This window comes from Prionailurus viverrinus, chromosome C1, assembly GCF_022837055.1.
Source record: "Prionailurus viverrinus isolate Anna chromosome C1, UM_Priviv_1.0, whole genome shotgun sequence".
Classification (NCBI taxonomy): Eukaryota; Metazoa; Chordata; class Mammalia; order Carnivora; family Felidae; genus Prionailurus; species Prionailurus viverrinus.
In genome coordinates this window covers 210,683,392-210,704,405 of record NC_062568.1, presented here as the reverse complement: position 1 = coordinate 210,704,405, position 21,014 = coordinate 210,683,392, and the positions used below count along the sequence as shown (strand labels likewise).

At 58.9% G+C, this 21,014-nt stretch overlaps 2 protein-coding genes across 3 annotated transcripts in view; one reads left to right on the top strand and one right to left on the bottom strand.

Annotated features, from left to right (window-relative positions):
• The window catches only part of NPHP4 (nephrocystin 4), a 110,159-nt gene extending 107,389 nt beyond the window's left edge, over positions 1-2,770 (bottom strand). Inside the window, exons 1-2 of the mRNA XM_047868911.1 lie at positions 2,558-2,770; positions 1,645-1,712 (exon numbers count right to left, since the gene is read on the bottom strand). The gene's annotated coding sequence lies outside the window, so the exon portion shown is untranslated. The remainder of the gene's footprint in view (positions 1-1,644; positions 1,713-2,557) is intronic.
• Positions 2,771-2,972: 202 nt separating this feature from the next.
• Positions 2,973-21,014, top strand: part of KCNAB2 (potassium voltage-gated channel subfamily A regulatory beta subunit 2) — an 85,241-nt gene continuing 67,199 nt past the window's right edge. For both annotated transcript variants that reach the window (XM_047873232.1, XM_047873227.1), the window contains exon 1: positions 2,973-3,110. The gene's annotated coding sequence lies outside the window, so the exon portion shown is untranslated. The remainder of the gene's footprint in view (positions 3,111-21,014) is intronic.

Genomic DNA, 21,014 nt, shown 5'->3' with positions numbered 1-21,014 from the left:
CTGAGGCTCCCCATCTCTCTTGTCCTGCAAGACTGAGCTCAGTGAGGTCAGGGCTAGGTCCTCAGTGAAAATCTTTCCAATGATGAAGTATAATTAAATTGTGCCGTGCAGGAATCAAGGCGGCTACAGAGGAAAGACAGAAGGACCTCTGAGGTTGGAGGAAACAATAAAGAGAAAACATCGAGGGCTCCATGCTTCGAGCCTAGGGAAAGGGCTCTCTGGGGGAAAAACCATACGAGAAAACGCACCAGTTTTCACGAGTTCCCACAGTGAGCTGGGCCCTCTCAAGCCTTTCCACGTGTGTTATTCCAGCAACTGTGTAGATAAATATCACTGACGAGGACAGTGAGACTCAGGTTAAAGGGCCAGGCCAAAGTCACACAGCTGGTCGTATATGACCATTACAATCGAAGCCAATGAGACACCAGCCGAGGACCCAGGCTTACCCCCACTGCCCTCAGGCTTCAGGGAAGTCTCCTGCCCTCCCTGCATCTGTCTCCCACCTGTAAGATGAGAGGGCTGGGAGGTTTCCTAGAGGGCTCTGCTTCTGCTCACCTATTCCTTTTTTTTTTTTTTTTTTAATTTTTTTTTCAACGTTTATTTATTTTTGGGACAGAGAGAGACAGAGCATGAACGGGGGAGGGGCAGAGAGAGAGGGAGACACAGAATCAGAAACAGGCTCCAGGCTCCGAGCCATCAGCCCAGAGCCTGACGCGGGGCTCGAACTCACGGACCGCGAGATCGTGACCTGGCTGAAGTCGGACGCTTAACCGACTGCGCCACCCAGGCGCCCCAGCTCACCTATTCCATTCCAGTGCATGCAATGGTGAAGACCCACCAAGTGCCCTGTTAAGAATCTAAAAATCCGGGGCACCTGGGTGGCTCAGTCGAGCACCTGATTCTTGATTTCAGCTCAGGTCATGATCTCGCAGTTCGTGAGTTTGAACCCCATGTCCAGGCACTGACAGCATGGAGCCTGCTTGGGATTCTCTCTCTGCCCCTCCCCCACCCTGTCTCTGTGTCTCTCTGTCTCTGTCTCTCTCAAAAATAAACTTAAAAGGGGCGCCTGGGTGGCGCAGTCGGTTAAGCGTCCGACTTCAGCCAGGTCACGATCTCACGGTCCGTGAGTTCGAGCCCCGCGTCAGGCTCTGGGCTGATGGCTCAGAGCCTAGAGCCTGTTTCCGATTCTGTGTCTCCCTCTCTCTCTGCCCCTCCCTCGTTCATGCTCTCTCTCTGTCCCAAAAATAAATAAACGTTGAAAAAAAAAATTTTTTTTTTTTAAATAAACTTAAAAAAAAAAAGAATCTAAAAATCCAGTGGGAGCAAGAGTGAGCAGCACACAGAAGATGAGCCTAATCAAGTCTCTGTTTTTGTTGGGGAGAGGGGGGTGAGGGGACAGAAAGAAAGGGGGCTTGGGTGCTGAACAGGGTAAGCTGGGACAGAGTTTCCCAATGGTTTACCAGAGAAAGACGGGCAGGAGCCACGAGGTGCTGTGCAGGCTGAGGGAAGCTTCTTTCCAAGAAGTGAACAAGATTTGGGGTGCCTGAGACCAAAAAGCTTTGGGAAGGTTTTCTGGGAGCAAGTGAGGTCTAGTAAGCGCTGCCTTGAATTTGCTCATTCAAGCAATCTTCTTTGCATACCTACCACGCGCCAGGGCCTGGAGACACCGCCCTGAAGGTAGCAGACCAGCTCCCTGCCCTCACGGGATGGATCTGGTGTGAAGCAGAAAGACAGGAGATAAGTTAGCACACAACGAAGGCAGGGTGTGATCTATGAAAATGACAGAGGTGGTGAGGGTGCAGCGAGCTGGGATGGAGACTGGGTTGGAAGTGGAGCCGGCTGTCCACAATCACAGGACACACACAACACGGAGACCCAACCGCTCTGAGAATGCAGCGGTCTTCTACGGAGACAGGCGGTGGCGACATGTGCACAGGTGGGGCCTCTGACTCATTAGGAGCGCTTAGGAGAGCAAGCATGCGGGAGGGGCCCAGGTGGTCAGCTCTTAAGTCGGTCAGGAAGTCAGCGACACGGACAGCGGAAGGGAAGGCAGGACCAGCAGGGCAGACAGAACCTCCTGCAAGAGCCAGAGTCTCGCAATCTCCGCTGGGCGGCGGCTCTGGGATGCACCAGCAGGGGATGAGGGCCCGACCCGGGAACAAACACCCTGCAGGAGTCCCCCACTGCTGTCCGGCCGGGGAAGGGCAGCGGGACGCCGAGTGCAGTGGGCCTACGTTCATCAGGGTCTCAGCAAAGCCCAGGTCGTCCGTACCGCGCTCTCGTCTTAAGCCGAGCGGCTGCTGACGGACGCCAGGGCCAAGGGCAGAGGGCGCGCAGGGTGAGCCCCAAGGAGCCCCACTGGAACCCCGGGCCGCACCAAGGGTCAAGACAGGGGACGGGATGCCACTGACGCGGGCTCCCTGTCCCCGCGGAGGGACGCACGGAGCACCCCTAGCCCAGGCCCCAGCCCGCTCCGCCGCCCGCAGCGCCCCGGGCCCCGTCCAACCTCCCCCGCGGCGCCAGCCAGCGTGGTTCCGCCCGCCGCGGACTGCGTTACCTAGGAGACGGGCCCGCCGCCCGCCGCGGCCGTGCCGGGCGCGCCGAGGCCCAAGCTGTTGAGGAAGTGCCCCCACGACCGACCCAGAGCCCCGCCGGTGCCCTCGGGAGCCCGCCGGAGCCGCAGGCCTAGAGGACAGAGGACCGGCAGAGGGTCGCCCAGTCCGCCACCACCGCGGGAGCAGCCTCGGCAGGCGGCGCGCCGCGCGCTCGCGCCCGGAGCCCGCCCCGCGTCAGCGTTGCTGGCAGGCCCGAGGGACCAATCAGAGCCCCAGTCCAGGAGCTCCGCTCCCGTAGCGCCAGCCAATCGGCGCAGCCGCGGGCCCGTCCTGATTTGCATGGCCGACGACCCCTTCAGCCAATTGGAATATGACTGACGTGAAGGCCAACCAATGAGAAGACAGTAGAGGCGTGGCCCAGGGCGTCCCACGAGGTGAGGATGCTGCAGGCGGAACCTGGCCGAGCGAGCGGGATTCGGGGGCGCTAAAGTCGCCGGGGCAGGGCGGGAAGGAAGATCCGGAGCGGGGCACAGGATTCGGAGCTGGAGCCCCCAGGTGAGTGCAGGGGGACCCCGGCGGGCCGCGCTGGCCACCGCCGTGCGCCGGGAGAGCAGCGGCGGGCACCCGCGAGGCCCGCGCTGATTCTCCATCTCCTCTTCCACAGCGCGTCCCCGCGCCCGCCTCCGTCCTCACCTCCTCTCCAGCCGGCTCACCTCCTTCTCCATCATCTCCCTTCCCCCATCACGCCCGACCTTTCAGCTCCCATCCCCGACCCCTGCCCCAAACTTCATCCCTCCCCTCGTCCGGGTGCCCTCCTCCCCACCTCTGCCCCCTCCCCTTCCTGCAGCCTCGCCTCCCCCTGCCCCCAGCCTTCCTTCCCATCCCTTCCCGCGGCCTCTGCGCAGCCCCATCCGAGCGCGCCTGGCCACGGACCTCCCCATCTCTTCTCCTTATTGCTTCTGAAGGCTCATCCTGCCTCTCTCTCCCGATCCTTGTTCCCATCCTCCCATCCAGTCTGCTCCCAGCCCCTACATCTCTCTCGGTGGGCGCTCTCCCCCCACCTTGCAGGTCCCCAGGTCCTTGGCACTTCCTTCCTGCACCAGTTCCTCGGGCTACCTACACACCCAACCCCACCCCACCCCACCCCACTCCACCCCGTGCCTAAGCCCCTTCCCCATCTTCAGTTTCGCTTCTTTCCCTACCTCCCTACCTGCTGCTGCTCCCGCAGGATGCAGAGACCCAGAAGCTGCACCGTTTCGTGCTGCGGTAGCAGCAGCCAGAGTACCTGCCCACCTTGCCACCCTCCCACCCAGTCACACCCTGGCTCCGCTCCTCCTGGCGCTTATCCTGGGGGATCCCGTGGGGGGACTGCGCTTCACCTAGAGCATCCTGTGGGGCTCCAGGTGGGAAGCCCCTTAGCACCCTTTCCTGCCTTCCTCCCTGGCCACCATCTCCCTCCCCACCCCACCCCCACTTTCCTGTTCAGCCTCACTTTGTGATTCAGCATTTTCGGGGTTGGTAACTTTCTTTGCCTCCTGGCCTGACAGAACTCGACTGCGGGGCTAAAGGCTGGGGGTCTTGACCCTGCAGTTAGTTACAAGGGCCACCTTAGGAAAGAGACCCGAGCTGCCTGGTGGGGACATGGGTGGGGAGCAGGGGACCCGCCAGTGGGGGCTGCCTTCTCTCCCCTTCATTTGTCTGTCCTGTGTTGAACCGCATCCAAGGGGAGATGACATAAGTAATAGCTCTTGGGGAAATGGGCTATTAGCATTTATGGAAATTAATACATCCACATCCAAGGAGTGAGAACACCAAGTTCAGGCCACAGCTGTCCCAGGGTCTGTCGTTTCGGGGTTTCTTCTTTCTCTGCAACTTCTCCTCCCCCTCAAAAATGCCATCCCCCTTCCAGTGCCAAGAGCAAGCTCCCACTCTGCTAACACATTGCAGGGTTGGGGGACCTGCGTGTGGAGAGTCCCATCTGCCCTCCTGGTTGTTGCTTGGAAAAGCATCCACCTGCAGAGCCAGGCTTATGTGCAGTTCCTGGGCTCCTGCCCATGTGCTGTCTCAGTGAGGGGCCCAGAGGGCATTGGCTCCCCAGGTTGCGTCCATGGGAACACTCCAGATCCACACCCAGCCTCAGTGGCAGTGATGGTGTTTGGGCTGCAGCTCGTTCCTGCCTGGAAAGCAACCCCGGCGGAGGCCTCCCGTATACAACTGAGGTTCAGCTGTTGTGTTTCTCTCTCCCCTGCCAGTTGCCAGACTCTGTAGACACTCCTCGGCAACCCCCCCCCCCAGGACTGAGCCAGGCCGTGGGGGATGGGAGGGGGGTTATGAAAAATGTGAAACCCAGGTCTTGTGCTCAAAACCCTTTGGGTCTGAATGTGGAGCCTGGTTGGGAAGAATTGGGCACAAAAGTGATTGCACACCACAGGTGTGGCGAAACGGGATACCACTTCCTGCCTTGCGAGGGTCCCAGCCGGCCGTGGGCTCTGGGAGCCTGAGGGATGAGTGAGCTCTGTGGACGGGGACAGCCTGAGAGGCTGCCTTTCTTTGCCAACGATCTCCAAATGATTCAGGAGGAAGTGAGTGGCACAAGTTTTGATTTGGCAGTTTCCGGTAGGGGCTCAGAGGCGGGGGGGGTGGGGGGGGGGTGCTCCTCCAGACTTTCTGTTAGTTGGTGCTGGGTCCAAGGCAACCGGACACCTCAGAGTGGCGAAGGAAGGCCTCCTCTTTGTTGGAACCTGTGTCACGCGTTTCGTTTCCGGGGACTCCGGCTGAAAGCAGCACGTGTTTAGTCCTTGACGACATTCTCAGTGACCTTCATGTCCCCAAAGGTCCCAGAGAAGAGTGATCTCCTGGAGTCCCTGAATAACAGGGCAGGGCAGTGGCAGCTGCAGGTGGCACTTGGGGAAGACCATCTCTGAAGGTGTGGGGGGCCAGAAACACCGAGCCTCCCTCCATCCCCTCTCCCAGCAGCCAGGGGGTCTCACCTCGTAGAGGCGAAAGGTCTTGGCCATCTTCCCCCCTAAGGGAGTCCACGGAAGCCCAGAGGCAGAGACTTCTCCAAGGTCACTGAGGGCAGGGGTGGATCCAGACCCTTCACACCCCACTAATGGAAGCCCAGGTCGTCTTCCGCTCTCCCAATCGGAAGAAGCCAGCACCCTGTGATGTGCCCAACCATTGGATTCAGCTGCCCTTTGGTTAGGCCACTCTGAGATGTTGCTGACATGTATAGAGGAAACCAGTGCCCTGGGGTGTGTCTGAGTCACTGGGGAGCTGTTGTGGGGGGCGGGGGAGAATGTAATCAACCACAGAGAATTCTAGTGATACCATCCTGCTTGGCCTGGCAGGTCCCCAGAGCCAGGGCGCCATGGTTCCAAAGAGGTCATCAAAGAGAAGGCAAGGGGCCAAGGCACCTGGCAAGATGAAAAGAGAGAAGAGTCTTAGGTCATCCTGGGGCCTGCACTTTGGACCTTGCTCTGTGACAGATCTTTGTAAATCACCCTACAAGGTGGGCTGGTTAGCCAGGATGGGGAAACTGAGGCACAGAAGGGTGGAAAGACTGACCCAGCCTCCTAACTCCTAAGGAAACCTTGATTCTGTTCCTGCTGTGCCAAGACTCTGAGACAGGTACCACCCCTCCCCCTTCCCAGCAAGCTCCGGAAATGCCAGAAATCCCCCCCCCCCCCCCCCCCCGCCCCAAGCTCACACACACAGATGGGTCTCAGATCCACAGCAGGGTCAGGGTTCAATCCCAGCTCCCAAGGGACATGGAAACCCACCCTTTTCGCGAAGGGAAGCCTAACACACTCTGCCCTCCATTCACTCCAGGTCCTGCCTTTCTCTGGAGCACTCTGTGAACAGAGGTGGTCCTTGGCCGACCTCTCTTGGCTCAGCCACTTCAGGGGAGGAAGAGGGAACAGGGCCTCCCCAGGAGAGAGAGCACCCCTGGGACCAAATGGTGACCCACCTGGTCATACTGTCTCTGTGGGGTAGCTTGAGGCTTCCATTCAGCCTGCCCTTGGCAGGTAGGAGAGTCTCCCTGCCGGGTGGGCATGAACAGCTGCCGTGTCTTCTTACACTTTACCACTTCCTGTGGGGCTCAGCTGAGAGCTGGCCTTCCTCTCCCTGTATCCCCAGGATGAGCTCTGGGCCCAGTGCCCCCCAGCCATGAGGGTGCCCCACAGCCACACCCAGCTTTCTAACTCATAGCCCCACAGGATGTGGTCTCAGGAGGCTCTCCCTGCTCTGGCAGATCATCGCCACGTACTTAACCCTGGAGACCTTGGCATGCGTGTGGGCTTGCGTGTGTCCCTCGTAGCACAGCCAGTCCCCCAACACCTGTCTTGCCCACATCCCTGGCCCCTGCCTCCCTTGCCGTCCCCCTTGCAGCCAGCCTGCTTCTCTCTCACCCCAGCACACAGGCACCTGCAGAGTTGGCTCTCGATGTCGTGCGGGGTACAGATAAGATTGGGGCAAGAGAAGAAGCGGAAAGGGGGGACTATCTCCTCCAGCTTCGTACCCATGCTGCAGACTCAGTTTGGTCATTTTCTCCACGGAGATCTTGGGCCCTGGCTGCTGGGCAGTCATCTACCTGGAGGCTGAAAGCTAGGCAATGCCCTACTTCTCAGATCCCTGCCCCGAGTTCAAGACAGAGCAGCAAAGTGTTCGTCACTAGGCCAGTTTCCCTAGTAAATGAGCACATAAATACCGAGCCCATAAAGACCCCTAAATACCGGGTCTTGTCCACAGGGCCCTCGGTCACCAGTCTGGCCCGTGGACCCTGGTGGGAAGTTAGCTCCGCATCTCCCTCAGTCTCTGGCTCTCGCCTTCTCAGCCATCTGGCTTCACTCTCTTTCTGGATTGGCAAAACGAGACTATGTGAGTAAAAGCATAGGGACGATCCATGTCTCGTAGCAGGGTGTCCGGTCAATGTCGGCTACCCTGCCACCTTCCACTTCTAGTCATGGCCGGGGTCCAAATGATCGCCCTACCTGGAGCCCAGGGGACTCCCTGGAAGGCTTGAGCAGTGACTCGGGTCCCCTTTTGAGTGACTTCACGATCCCCCCCAGGGCTGCTCAGAATGGGCCCAGCCAGCCACTTCCATGGGGGGGGGGTGCCGTCCCGTTGCCATTGCAGAGAAGAGCCTCTCTGTGAATGGAGGGACGCACCTCGTCCTGTCCTCCCTTACCTCAGGCCTCCTGGAGGGCCAGGCCAGTCTGCCCGGCGCCTGTCTGCACACCCGCACACCCTTGCAGTGGGCGCTGGGGGGGCTGCTGAGCCGCTGTCTGAGCGTACCCACTCCCCGTCACCGCAGCATGTTTCCATGTTCCCTCGGCAGCTGGGGGATCCTTCGGAGCAAACTCCAGCCCTGATGCCCACAAGCTGTCAAATGCAGCCAAGGGCAGAAGGATCTAGAATTCTGCCTGCGAGCCATGCCTTCCTGAACGCTCTGTGGTGGCAGGGCCTCCCTGGGAACAGTGCCCTTCCCGCCCCTTCTAGATGGAAGAAAATCGGCTATACTAGAAGGCACGAGCAAGGAGATTCTGATTCTCCAGCTTCACTGGTAGCTGTGCACACAGTGTGACTGCAGAGCGGGGAAGCATGGGGCTCCGGGGGTCCCAGGGCTCCAGATGTGCCAAGGGCCATGGGCGCACACGCCAGAACCGCAGGGAGGGGCACCCGAAAACAGTCCCCCAAGGGTCCTGATGAGGCTCCATCTTTCGCCAGCACTGGTCCAGGGGTTCTGAGACCTCACTTTGAGAAACACTCCCAGCTTGTTGTGTTTATCGGTGAACTTGCGGCTCTCGCTTCTCCCTAAGGCAGCTCACAGGGAAGCTCCGGTCATTGGAGGCTCCGATGCCAAGGGCACCCTGGGGCTTCCTCGAGTCTCAGGAATGCGTGAAGCCCACTTCTCCAGGAGTGACCTGCTACACCTGTGTCATCTGTGACCTCAAATCCTGCTTTTATCTTGACAAGCGTGACAGGGTGTCATTGTCAGTAGCGTCGTGGTCCTCTCGGAATGAGGTTTGTTGGTTGGGGATGCTGACGGTCCGTGCACTTGTCTGATGGAAGCCAGGCTCTACAGAGGAGCGGGCTCTGTCCCTCTGGTCTCATCCTGTGACATCTCGCCTCCCCCATCTCGGTAGCCTGTCTCCCACCTCTGCTCCTGGCTTCTTCTCCCCGTCCCCCCAGCCCCAGGGGTATTGCCTTTCCCTCTCAATGAGAAGAAGGTATTTTTAGTCACCCTGGCCAGGAGGTGTTCAGGTGTCAGGGACAGCAGGCCCGGAGCCATCTCTGTCCCTTTGCTTCTACAAAGGACACATGATACCCGGAACAGAATTGCAAATCCCAACCCAAAACGGCCACCTTTCTTCAGGGCCACAGGCAAGCTTTGACTTTCCTGGAGCAGCAGACCCCTCCCCGTTTACACCTGTTGGAGAAGGGAGCCAGGGGTGACGGGGGGGGGGGGGGGGGAGTAGGAGGTCCCAGCTGCCCCGGCCAGGGCACTTTGGAGGCACCGGGTTGCCCCCTCACTGTGCTTCCCCTTCATGCTGAAAGATGGGTTTAGGAGAGGCCACCAGGGCACGCGGGGCATCTGCTGAGGGACGTGCACCCACTGTCCTAACAAAAGGATTTGTTTGGATGAGATGCGTCAACCATCCCAGGCCTGATGTCACAGCCCGAGCAGCTGTGCTTGCCCGTAGGAGATGTTGTGCTCCCAACCCCGGCTCTGTGCAGTTGCGGCCTGTGCCGGGAAGTTACCCGTTCCTTCGCTGTCCCAAAAAGGTGTGGATGAGGCCATATCGGCTGGGGGAGAAGACGTGGGGTCCGGGACACATGTGTGCCCCTTGGGCCACAACAGAAGTGTCTTCAGGCCGGGCAGGTGCCACCAGACAGCATGCATCCTATGTGGTCAGGAAGAGACATGAGGCTGAAGCCAGAGTGTCAGGGGGACATAGGATGGGGCACCATTCTGGGCAGGGAGAGCTGCATACAGAAAGATGAGGGACGGGGTGCCTGGGGGGCTCAGTTGGTTAAGTGCCCAGCTCTCGTTTTCCACTCAGATCATGATCTCACGGTTCGTGGGTTCTAGCCCCACATCAGGCTGACAGTACAGAGCCTGCTTGGGGTTGTCTCTCTCTCCCTCTCTCTCTGTGCCCCCCCCCCCCCACTCACTCACTCTCTTTCAAAATAAATAAAGAAACTTAAAAAAAAAAGTGCAGGGACAGCGAGAGGTACTGGCATGACCTCAGGGAAAGGACACTGGGCCAAGCGAGGAAGCGTCTAGGGGGCTGCTCATCTTTAGAAGATGTTTCTTGCCTCTCCTGTGGGGCTGAGCTGGGTCATTCATACAGTGTGGGGAGAGGGAAGCTGACCAGGTCCCATGAGCGCCCCCAGCCCTGCCTTGAGGGTCCCTCAGGTACTACCACCTTCCCAAACACGCACATTCACACAGCCCAGGCTGCATCTCACCCATGCTTAGAAGGTTCTGGCAAAGCCCACAGAGTGCCCCTGGAAGGGCTGCAGAAAAGAGGGTTTCTCCCCACCCTCCTGCAGGCTGGTAACCATGGTAACCGCTGGAGGTGCCCAGCCACCTGCTGGGCTGTATGGGTGTGAGGGCCTGGCTGGGCCCCATGGTATGCCCACGTGGGTCCCGGGGTAGCAGCCTGTGTGAACAGTAGGAGAGGGGGCGGCAGGTGCAGCCCAGGCTCTCACCCAGCACTCTGCACGCAAAGGCATCACAAGCCAGGGGGCCCTTCCCCCAGCCCCTCACAGAGACGAGGGCACCTGTCCCCCCACTCGGCCAGAATCCCTGGTCTCTAACACAGCCCCAGTGTGAGCAGGCACTTTAACTAATACAGGGCTTTATTTCACCCGGCATTGCTTCTCCAGCCAGTGGGCGTCAGCAAAGTCCCTTCAGGCCCCTCAGTCTGGTGCCCTGTAGTCCAGCGACCCCATTTTAGGAAGAAGGAACCAAGGCTCGGGGAGGAATCCTACCTGTTGGCTTCTGACCGCTGACCTGTGTTGGGTCCCTGAGCCGCCTCGCTAGCCTCCTGTATGCCTCTGCACTCCATAGTGGCCATTGTGGCTGGTGTCTGGGCCCTCCTAGACCGTGTGCCCACGAGGACAGGGCATGTCTGTGTCATCACCGCTGCAGCCCCCGGCTCAGCCCTCAGGGGGGACGCGCCAAAGCAGGCTGTCAGCGACCATCAGGAACAGTGGACACTCCCAGAGGGCAGGGCAGGGTGCACAATGGCACGTGGAGCTCCCGTTCGCCCAGCTGGAGGCACCCTCTGCCGAGCTGGGCACGGGTGCAAAAGCGTGGCCCATGGACCTAGAACAGTCAGAGAAGGGAACCCTCTGGGCAGAAACCGAACCTGTGCCATGGTCCCTGGGACCCCGCTCCATGCATTGGACCGTCCTTAGAGGAGGGGCCCACCCATCATGGGGGCTACTCTTGCAACCCCAGCCCAGGCCTTCCCACTTCCTGAGCCAGACAGCCTGTGCCTCGTTCTCCAGGGAAATGCTTGTTTCCCTGTATGTGTTGGTGAAATTGCCTGGTGCCACGGCATCGCCCCCTGCTCCCCCCACATGGGCCCCAAGCACACTCGCCTGCCCTGGGCTGACCTCACAGTCTCCCGAGTGCCCACAGTCCCTTGAAGCAGCACACTCCGTGCCTCGGAGGCCAGACTCACCACCCGACTCCCTCACGGCATCCGTGCCCAGGGCTCAGAGCTGCAGAGACAGGTAAATGCCACCGTCCAGATGAGTCCGTGAGTTCCCTGTGGCTCAGGAATGAAGTCGCGCCTCCCGCCCTGGCACTGCCCTCCACCAGGACTGCTTTTGGGGCTCCCCTTCTGCCCACTCCTCCACCCCAGGAACCTCCAGAGGCTCCACTTGGAGGAGCTGAGCTGCGGCACGCTCCCCACCTCATGGGCTCTGGGTCCTTACGCTGAAACCATGGGACCAAGCCTGGGCTCCCTGGGGGCGGGCAGAGGCCACCCCCACTGCAGGCTCCCTCGTTTCTTCTCCCCCATACTGGCTACCCGCCAGCAGATCCTCCCCCAAAGTGTCTTACCCACCACCGGATCCAGGGCACGATCCTGGCACACCCTGAACACCAGGCAGTGCCCCAGGGGGGGTCAGGGCAGCCACGGCCTCTAGGCCTGGCACCCAGCCAGAGACGGCGGCACGTGGCGACTGAACCTGCATGCTGAGACAGCTGTGGTCCTGGGGCCAGCAGCACCGGCTGATGGCCACAGCCTCCCAGCCGCCTGGCGTCTGAACGGACGGCCTCTGTCCTGCAGCCCCTCAGCCTCCCAGAACAGACCACATGTTCAGTGCCCAGCAGCCAGGATGCCCCTCATGTTTTTACAGCCAAGCCACTTAATTATGCGGAGATAATTCCTCCTAACTGCAGACACTGTCCCAGGGCATCCGGATTGAGTGGTCCCAGGTGGCAGGTAGAGAAGGCCATGGCCCCACCAGCAGATTTGCAGGGGAGCTGAGGGCCCGGCAGTTGAGGGGGGAACCTGAATAGCTGAACGCCTTTTGTCGTGCTGTGAGAAAGAGCTGGCACTTCATCTGGATGTTGGAAGATGATGTTGATGGTGACATGGTGATGATGGGGATGATGGTGGTGGTGATGGTGATAGTGGGGATGGGGGTGATGGTGGGAATAACAGTGGTGATGGGGATAGTGATGGGGAGGATGGTGATGGGGGTGATGGTGGGGATAACAGTGGTGATGGTGATGGGGAGGATGATAATGGGGGTGATGGTGGGGATAACAGTGGCGATGGGGATGGTGATAGGGAGGATGGTGATGGGGTGATGGTGGGGATAACAGTGGCGATGGGGATGGTGACGGTGGTGATGGGGAGGATGATAATGGGGGTGATGGTGGGGATAACAGTGGCGATGGGAATGGTGACGGTGGTGATGGGGAGGATGATAATGGGGGTGATGGTGGGGATGGCAGTGGTAATGGGAATGATGATGGTGGTGCTGGGGAGGATGATGATGGGGGTGATGGTGGGGATAACAGTGGTGATGGGGATGGCAATGGTGGTGATGGGGAGGATGATAATGGGGGTGATGGTGGGGATGGCAGTGGGGATGGGGGTGGGGATGGGGATGATGGCGGTGGTAATGGGGGTGGTGGTTATGAAGATAGTGATGGTGGTCATGACGATGGGGTTAATGGTGAGGATGATGGCAGCAACGATCGCTGTCACTGTCATTATTTGTACCAGAGCTGCCTTTGTCCAAGAACAGCCCTGCTCTTTGTCAGGCCCCTGGTTAAACCTGGCACGCATTTGCTCTTAATCGTCCCGCCACCCCAGGATTGGGTAATATGATTCCCTGCGCCTCACGGGGGAGCACAGGCACCATGCCTCCCTCGGGCCATGCAACCAGAGGACGGAGCTAGGATATGACCTCAGAGGACTCCCGATCCTGTGTCCCAGACCAACCTCGTGACGGTGCAGGTGCACACCCCTGGCCTCACTCCTGGTCTAGGGTCATCGGGATCCCTGGTCCAGGTCGGCATACAGGGAAACCCCAGGAAGGCGCCGCCTGGCCCCCAGCTGGCCACCCTTGCTCCAGCTCCATTGATGAGGAGGTGAGAACTGGCCCTGGCAGAGCACCACCCCCACCCCCGACCCTGTGGGATTCCCAGGCTGCCACCGGAGCCTTTCCCTGCGTTGTGCACACAGGCCGTCCTCACCAGAAAGGGGACTGAATCTGAAGCAGCAACAGGGTGGCTGGGAAGAGGGACCCCTCCCCTGTCACCTGTCTGCTTTCCCTTCTGCCAGCGGAGACGTGGGAGCTCTCCACAGTCCTCACCCAATTATGGGGGACGCTCACTGCCGGTGACTGCGTTACACCCTATTGGGTTTCCATCATTCACTTAAACATCATTTCCTTAGGGGGTTAGCGGCTGTAGTGAGGTTTGTGTGTGTCTAGGTTTATTTGCTCTCTTGAACCTCTAGGATATACTTAGAAGTAGGGTTTCTGGATCCCAGGCTATAGATCTGTATTACCCTGGTTGTTTCACCAGAAGATTGTGCCGTGTAGCCCAGAAGTAGCAACGTCTGAATGGAGTAGCTTCATCGTAGCCTCACCAACAATGGGTATTCTCACTTAAAACTATTTTTCCCTGTGAATTATGATCACCAAGGCACGGCGCCTGGTGACTGTCTTCTGCGTAGCTCTTAATTCAGCAGAGCCTTTAATGGATGTGCTGGGGTAAAGCTGGCTTTCAAATTGCTAGTGTGGTGCTGCATGGGCAAGATATTAATCTCCCATGCCTCCGTCATGTGGCGCTAGGACCGTAATCCTCTTTGAAACCATTTGTTATTTATTCCTACAGCCCCCTGGAGAGCGGGGAGAGCCCCAGGAGCCTGCTCACAGATGCTAATGCAGGGAGAGATGCAGAAATATCCCTGTAGACTCCCCGCCCCCACTCCTGACCAGGGTGTGGAGCTAAGCCAGGGCTGGGGACACGGGGCTCCAGCGCCCCCCCCCCCAGGTGGTCTCCCCTCCCCCAAGAGAAGGCTGTTCCTCTGCCTCCCGTACAGCCTACTGAGATCGCAAGGCTTAAAGGGTTCGGTGGTGGGTATGTCAGTTTCCTAGGGCTCCCAGAACAAATTACCACAAATATGGAGGCTCAAAATAGCCGTATTTACTCTCTCGCAGATCTGAAAGCTACAAGTCTGCAACCAGGGTGTGGGCAGGGCTCATTCCCTTTGGAGGCCCCAAGGAAGCGCCTGCTCCAGGCCTGTCTCCCAGCTCCTGGTGCTGCCAGTGACGTTCCCAGGTTTCTAGATCTGTCATCTGCCCCCACCTTCACATCTCCTTCTTTCTGTGTCTGAATCTTCTTCTCTTCTTACGAAGACACCTGTCACTGGATTAAGGGCTCCCCCCACCCTCCCAATCCAGAGTGACCTCATCACTGGATCCCTACCTTAATTACGTCTGCAAAGACCCTGTTGTCATATAAGATCATACTCTGGAATTAATAGTTTGACCTTTGTGGGGGGGGGCGGGTACACACCTCAACCTTCTGCAGTGGGGTTCTGCCCCCGATGTCCACCCGCATCCCCAGTGCCCTACAGAGGGTTCTATGACTTTCTTTCTAGCCTCCTGTTTATTTTCCCCTTGGCAAAGATCACATGTCAGGTGTTGCTGGCTGGGGGTGAGAGTTCACGAGGACCCCGGAGTGGGGGCACGGGGGAGAGGGGGTTGGGGGTTGTGTCAAAGGCCCACGGTTACACCGAAACTAGGGCTTCATGCTGTCAAGAATGGGGTCTTCTCCAGCCGCATCTGCCGGCTTACTTGGAAGGCAGAACCCCCCCCCCCCCCTTGCCCAACCAGGTTTGGCTCAGCAGCCCGGAGAGGCTGTGGGAAGCCCAGGCCCTCCTTCTAGAGCTGACCTGAGGGTGACAAGGTGAGCAGGTAAGACAGGGCCCTGTGTCTCATTGACGGTGGATGGGAGGCACTCAGGTAAACCCCCTTTTCAGGATGCCAGCCTGCGAGGGGGCCCTGGATCTGTCAGACACGCTGCTCAGCCAGAATTCTGCTTCTCAGGATCCTGCTTCCCCTCTGCAGCTGGAACCAGGATCTGGCCCCCAACTTCCAAGGGTCACTATCGAGATGCACCTGAGAGTGAGGTTAAGAGCTACCGTCCAGGGATCCGACCCCCACTGTGTGTGAAATCGGCACACGGTCGGTGCAGACGGCCAGCCTGGAGCTGTGCCGGGCACTGTGCTAAGCACAAGGGAGGGGTCTGGCTGGGGACATGATGGCCAGAGTGTCCCAGTGTGGGGCTGGCCCAGGGTAGGTGGCTCCGGTCCCCACAGCCCAGGACCAGCCTCCCCACCTCCGATGTTGCTGCAGAAACTCACATCAGTGAGCAAGATGGCAACAGCCGCTGCTCCCCAAACAGGCTGCACAGGGGGTGGCTTCCTGCAGGGCTCCAGAGGGGAAGAGACCTCAGCCCCACCTGGGGGAGGGCCAGGTGCCCAGGGACTGCTTGGGAACACAAGACAATGCCAGCGTGGCCACTTCATGTGGACAGACTGTGAAATTGCCCATCTGGGAACACCAGGAAGCTGGGGTCCCTCCTCCTCCCGTCCTGGGCTGTAAGCGGTTAAAACGCACCCCTGTGCCACAAAGCTTGGAGCAGCTCCATCCATCGGTGGATGCCACCTAGGCTCCCTCCTGTGTCAGCTGCTCTGACTGCTGAGTCAGGCTCTGAGACGCAGTAATCAGTGCTCATGGCTGTAACCACCGGCAGAATTGCCTGTTTCCTTCCCGTCCCTGGAACTGTGTTTTCCTGCCTCCGCTCAGTTAGGACTTGAGCCGTTTGTGAGAGATGTTTTCTTTATGGTCTCTTATCATGGATGCCCCCAGAAGAGAGGGGGAAGCCAGGCCCTCCCAAGGACACTGTGCAACACCATTACTCTTGCCATCGCAGGGGACGGGGCTGGAGTGGGGGCCCCTCCGGGCCCCTCCCCTACCTTGAGCAGCCCCTTGATTCATTGATTACCCTGCTGAGAGGTGGACACGCGCCAGCCAGGTCCTCGCAACCCTGCAGCTGCAGCCGCGGCCTAGAGGGGCTGGAGATGCTACGGCCGTGATGGCCATAGGGTGTCCTTAGCTCGGTGCAGTCTGTGGGTTGCTCGGCCACCCCCAAGGGGGCCGCTGCCTCACCCCGGATCCCCACTCTAGCACCGGTGAGGAGGGAATCCTGGAGGGGAGCCATTGAGACCTGCAGGCTTTCTACTTGGTGTGAAGGGCAGGGCTTGGGTTTTGCAAGGGAAATGACCCCCTAGTCTGGTCCTGCTGTAGGAAGCTGCACCCCCCCCAGCCCCCACCCCTTATAGGGCTGCCAGCACCAGGGACAGATCTCCCGTGTTCCCTGTGCATAATCTTTAAGAGCCTCTCCTCTCAGAAGGACCAGATCAGCTGGTCCTGACACTAGAATTGGTGAGAACCCTCCTTGCCCAGCCCCATGATCTCACACTGCGTGTAACTCCCACCCAGGAGGGGCTGCCCCTTGGGAACTCAGGCCTTGGGCTGCCTCGTGGGGAGATGCCTGTGGCCTCGATCATGGTCTGGCTCCCCCGAGGGAGGCACTGGGGCAGCCCTGCCATTCCTCTGGGAGCGGGTGCAGCTGGAGCTGTAGAGACAGGAAATTGGCCTTGGCCAGGGCCCAGAAGGAAGAAAGCAACAGCGCCCCTGGGTGTGCTTCATCCCCAGGGAGGTAGGAGCAGATCCAACCCCCTCTGCCTCCCTCCAGAAGTGTGGGACACGCTGAGTCTGTTTGAAATGCGCCGTGGCTGAATGTGCACGTCCCCTGAAGACGAGCCCGAGGGTCTAGGTGGCATCGTGTGCTTCTCAAGTCCTTCTGGCCACCCCACACCCCTGTGGGGACCCTGGGCCCTCGGTCTTTACCTGCCCCGTTGGCATCTACTTTGTAGAGCAGAAGGAGGCTGCCCACGGGGTGGCCTGGGACATCAGTGCCTTCTACACGTGGGAAGGTCAGCACTACCCGTCTGGCCTGCGCGGGGTGGAGTGTCTGGCCTCTGGAAGGCGAGGCCTTTTCCCGGCATCTCTGGGTACCCAAGCACCAGCAGGCTACGGGCCACTTGGCTACCGGGTGGCGTGGGCCCATGTGTGTGCATGTACGTGTGAGTGTGTGTGCGCACACACATGCACACACCCCTTCAGATCTGCTTTCTGCTTCCTGTGCCTACACCCCCCTCCCCGAGCTTCTCACCAGGGCTGGCCTGGAACACGCCGTCCGCCGGGGCAGTGCGGGGGGCGGGGGTGTTCTGGTCTCTCCCTAGAGTCTCTTGATAAACTTCCTGTAAGATGAGAAACCCCTGACACACTTTCCCAAAAGCGGATGTAAAATTAGTTTCAAAGGCAAGCGAGAACCACACGATGTCCTGGAACTCACATTCGCCCTGGGCTTCTGCTGTGGAGTCCACACGCCCTCTCCTGGGACTGCTGGGATGAGATTTTGCCGGGATGTCAGAGACACTCTCTCGCACTCGGCTCTCTGTCTGTCTCTCTTTGGCAAGATTTCCCACGCTTCAGTCACTGGCCAGCCATCTCAGGATCTGGGTTATACGTGCACACTTCCAAGCCTGTTTCTGCGTTTATATTTTTCCCTTAAGCTTTTTTTTTTTTAAATAAGCTTATTTTGAAATGAATTTTCTGCTCCTGCAAAAAAGAGAAATCCAGCATTACTTGTCATAGTTTGGAGATAACTAGAAAAGAAGTAGGTAGATGTTGGATTCAAGAACGATCTCAAGGGGCACCTGGGTGGCTCAGTTGGTTGAGTGTCCAACTTTGGCTCAGGTCATGATCTCACGGTCTGTGAGTTCGAGCCCCGCGTCGGGCTCTGTGCTGACAGCTCGCATCCTGGAGTCTGCTTCAGATTCCGTGTCTCCCTTTCTCTCTGCCCCTCCCCTGCTTGCTCTCTCTCTCTTTCAAGAATAAATAAACGTTTAAAAAACATTTTTTTTAATCTCAAGTGTGATCAGGACATGCAGACTTTGACTGTCTCTGCCTTAGGGGATGTGGGATGAGCCCTTGCTTGCCTTCTGGAGATTCAGGGGTGTTCCAGTCACCCCATCCCCTAGGTCACAGGCAGGCTACTCATGTTCTCAAGGGCGAACTGAGGAGTCCCTCCTGCCCCTGCTCTGGTGCATATGAGAGATGGGGAAGCCTTGGGGCATCAGCCATATATATATATATATATATATATATACACATATATCCCCTTGTTGGATTTCGGCTCCGGGGCAGAGGGCAGTTATTGGGGAGGGGGTGCCCAGGGGCAGGGCTGGCATTCAAGTGTTGAAGACTTAGACGAGAAAACTATAGGGAGCGTTCTCCAGAAATCATCGCGGATCTGGGGGCAAAATGGCATAAGGTTGTCATTCAGAGTGTTGGCTTTGCAGTTAGGCAGACCCGTCCTAGCTCTGTGCCTCTTAGAGTTGTGTGACTCTAGGTAGGTCTCTGAGAGGACGCAGATGGTACAGGGGTTAGAAATGGAAAGTGCAGGCTGCCTCCCCACTGTTTCCCACCCCCGGGGTAACCCTGAAAATGCTGCGGGGTGACCCATCTAGGCCTGGGGACCTACCGTTGGACCCTGAGGCTGGTGAAGGCCCTGGCAGATGGGGAGACGTAGCGGTCCCCCGAGGCAACAGCAAGAACGAGGATGGGACTGCCATGGGCACAGGGGCATGAGGGAAGAGGCAAGTAGTTGGCCCCAAGGTCAGGTGTGCCAGAAAAGAGGTGCAGGCAGGTGGGCCCAAGGTCAGGTGTGCAGGAGGTTCAGAGAGGAGAGAGAAGACTGGAAAAGTAGGCAGGGCTGGCCGTGAGTGGTTCAGCATGCAAAGCTGAGGTGCTTGGACCTGACAGAGAAGGCCCTGGGCAGCCATTGAGGCCTTTAGGGAAAGGCATGATGTGATAGGTCCCTGGGTGGGCAGCAGGAACGGGACTCTGGTGACAGGGGAATGACCATAGTCCAGGCAGGCACTCCCAAGGCCAGCGGTGGAAATGGGCAAGAGAGGGAATGTTCCAAGGGATGCTCATGTGGACAGAGCCCCAGAGCTGGGAGTAGGAACCTCTGCTCGGGGCAGAGGGGTGACATGGAGTCACGGCTAGCCGTGGGGCTCATGGTGGCGGCCAGAGCTGAAGCTGGCGGGGGGGGGGGGGGGGGAGGGAGGGGCAAAGAAGCGTCCTGGAGGGTCGTTCAGGGGAAAGGCTCCACGAGTAGAACACTGGAAGCAAGAGTGCTTGGAGGAAGAGGAGCAGCCTGGGGTGCAGGTGGAGGTGACAGAGTTGGGGAGGTGATGGAGGTGATACAGGTGCAGGGGGCAGAGGTGATGTGGATGTGTGCGCGCGTGTGTGTCTTCACGCCCGTGTACGCGTGCCCCTGAGGCGCCCGGCTCTCCGCACGCTTCAGGAGCCCAGCATCGTCCTGCTGGGGGTCCAGACCTGGTGGAGACTCGAGTCCGGCTACAGCCTGAGATGCTGACCAGGGCCCGTGCAGGCTGCACTGTGGCACCGGGCGGCCCCTCGGAGGAGCAGCTGGAAGATGATGTGCTCTCACCTCACCACTCACCACCCTGCTTGTTTCGGCCTCGCGGGGAGTCTGTGTTAACTAGAAGGAAAGCACCGCCCGATCGGAGCAGCAGGACATGCCTCGTGCGTTCAGCCTGTCCTGGCAGGAGGGTCTCCACGGGGAACGAGGCAGCCCCGGTCCTGCCACGGGGGGCTCGCCATCAAGTTCGGAGACAGCCAGGTGAACAATCACGAGCTCCGAAGGAGAGGCACGCACTGACATGTGACAGACGGGTCACTTTGGAGAGAGCGCTCCAGGACACTGCCTCTAGAGATGTGACGTTTGAGCAGGGACACAAAGGAAGAGCGTGCCAGGCAGAGAGACAGCACCTGCAAAGGTCCTGCGGTACAAGAGAGGAAACCGCTCCGGCCAGGGACTGAGGAGCAGGAGAGGACACCACCAGCCTCTCACCTGGATGTCCAGTGGGCAGAAATCAAGAGTGGGACACCCAACCGAGGGAGCCCCCCCAGGCGCCCCAGTGGCGCTTCCTCTATCCACGCCACTAAGAGGACACATTGTACCCCATCCATGCAAAGTCCAACTTCAGGGCAGGACCTTGAAGGCCCAGCCTTTTCTCCGGGACTGCGCAGGCCACCGTGTCCAGGAGAGTGAGGTGTGGCATCTCTGGCCTGCTGTTTTCATCAGGTAGAGGCTCTGCCGGCGTGAGAGGGCAGGTGGCCTTACGGCGGAGGACGCTCTCCAGGTGCATCGCTCCTCCGCACTAATCAGGAGCATCACAAGCAGGGTTTAAAAATACTATGCTTATTTCATTTCAGTGCAGGAGCGAGAAAGAGAACGTACAGCCTGTATGAGCAACTCACATCAAAAATAAATGAGGCAAAAAGAGTAACCAAAAATAGTACGGCATCGGAGGCAGCAGCCTGTGTCCCTCGGCCAGCTGTCCCCGGCGAGCGGCATCGCAGAGAGCGGCCAGGAGGACGGCTTTGCGTGCTTATTCCGGAACAGATTAATCAGGCCTGCAATCCGATGATAGATCAGAATTACTAGCAAAGTAAGAGCAGGATAATTACTCGGGGCGCACAGGGCCCCTGTACGTCCTCCCCTCCAGCCCCGCACCCCCGCCAAGCAGCGGGCCAGGGTGCGGCCAGCAGGCAGTGTGGGGTCACCTCTGACCTTCCCGGCAGAATGTTCACACAGGACAGGCCCCAGCCCCCTGCGAAGCAGATGCTGTGGACCTCACGAGGGCCCACACTTTTGTCTTGATCTCATTATGGTGGATGTCGCCTTTATTTTTTTTATGTCGTAGATCAGGGTTTTACAAACTACAAGGACCCACTCCAGCCCACCAC